Genomic DNA, 2,256 nt, shown 5'->3' on the forward strand with positions numbered 1-2,256 from the left:
CCCGCTGGTGCACGCACTAATAACAGCCATCTACAGTCTCCTCAGACGCAGATTGACTCACTGCTGCGATGCTGCCCGCGGGTAAAAACGCTTTCAATTCATGGATGCTGTAATCTGTAGAAATTAGGAGAGTATCTTTTTTAGTACCCAAAATGTCCTTTCTTAATCTCTTCTCTCTTAATGGGATGTTCGCTGTCAAGGTAATGTAGGGGAACTCCCACTGCCAATGCCCAAGTTCAGTCAGGCAAATGAAGAAAGATCACGGCTTTAGTCAACATGTAAGCCCAGTGTAAAATAAACTAGGCCTAATATGTAGATTGTGTGTAGAATTTTTAAATGTTGTGTTTTTATTTTTTTCCTTGTACATGTTAGTTAAAAATAAAACAAAATATTCTGTAATAATACCATATAGCCAGTTTAGCCACTAGATGTCTGTATAGTCCTTTACGTAAATATATATTCAGGGCTGTGAAATTCTTAATAAATAAAAGTTTTTTTTTTTTTTTTTTAACAATATTTTACCTTGAAGTAATCCAAAAGTAATCAGATTACATTACTTTAATATTGTGGTACTTGGATTACGTTACTGAATACTTTTTTTATTAAGTAATTTGTAACTGTAACGGAATACATTTTGAAAGTAACCCTCCCAAGCCTGCCTGCAACACGGCCTTTAACTATCACCAGTAGGTTTGCAGGCTTTTGTTGTCTTTTGTGTATTTTGTTTTTCGGTGAATTGATTTTGTTTGTTTCATATAGGCTATATTTCTCATCATTGATCTGAGTTTGTGCATTCTATTTTTGTGTGTGTATATATATATATATATATGCATTTATTTTATTTAATTTTTTGTGATTTATATTGATTATATTCTTTTAAATGTTTCTTTTTCGTAAACTTGTTGATTGTTTTTTTTTTTTACCTGTTCCATCAGTCAAGAAGTTTGTCGTTGACGCGGCACCTCGATCAGATGGGCTGAACTGACGTGGTGAACTCTTTTAATACTTTTAGACGCATGTCGCCCTGGTCACTCTGTTTATATATATATATATATATATAAATGGTTTATATATATATATATAAATGGTTTAGCTATTTTATTATTCAGTATTTTCCTTCAGAATTGGGGGCGGCCAGCTGAAGAGGATAAGCGATCCCTGTATTGTGGTGGTGGGTTCTTTGCCTGAATGCTGTGCTCACAGTGAGGTGTGCCGTGCCATGGTGTGAGTGTGAGTGTGCACGTATGATTGCTGTGTCCTTCCCGTCAAGGAGTGCCAGTACCCATTTCTGAAGTTGTACTCGACCCATGTCTGATACCTGACTGCAACGAACCTGCAACTAGCAAGCAGCCATATCACCATGTAGCCTAAGCGGGGGTGAGCCTGGTTAGTACTTGGATGGGAGACCTTCTGGGAAAACCAGGTTGCTGCTGGAAGAGGTGTTAGTGAGGCCAGCAGGGGGCGCTCATCCTGTGGTCTGTGTGGGTGCTATTACCCCAATGTAGTGATGGGGACACTATACTGTCAAAGAGCACCGTCCTTCGGATGAGACGTTAAACCGAGGTCCTGACTCTCTGTGGTCAAAAAAAATCCCAGGATGTCTTTCGGAAGAGTAGGGGTGTAATTCCGGCATCCTGGCCAAATTTGCCCAGTGGCCTCTGTCCATCATGGCCTCCTAATCATCCTCATATATATACTAATTGGCTTCATCACTCTGTCTCCTCTCTACCAGTAATCTGGTGTGTGGTGGGCGTTTTGGCGCAGTATGGCTGCCGTCGCATCATCCAGATGGATGCTGCACATTGGTGCTGGTTGAGGTGGAGATTACCCCCGCTATTTAAAAGCGCTTTGAGAAAAGCGCTATATAAATGTAATGATTTATTATTACCGGAAATCTAACACATATTTCAAAAACAGTGGTGCCCGCTCTTGCGTGAAAAGTAAGGTGGATACGGGTACAAAAGTACTTATTAACAAACTAAATTTAGGCCATCATTGGAAAAGTTCAAGAATCTGTTCATGTTATTTAATTTCAAATAGAAGATAAAAAAGTAGTAGTAGCTGTAGTAAAATATATTACTTATTTTCAGTACAATATTTCCATAATTTTGTAATTTTTATGAAAACCATGGGGTGTCCAAAAACTGTTTTACTGCTAGTGTATATTTATACAGTTTAACACTTTAAGACACTTTTATGCTGATGTGTACAGCCCATTTCAGAAGTCTTTAAAATAGGAAGTGAACAAAGGATTAC

Source organism: Phoxinus phoxinus, assembly GCF_949152265.1.
Source record: "Phoxinus phoxinus genome assembly, chromosome: 4".
Taxonomy (NCBI): Eukaryota; Metazoa; Chordata; class Actinopteri; order Cypriniformes; family Leuciscidae; genus Phoxinus; species Phoxinus phoxinus.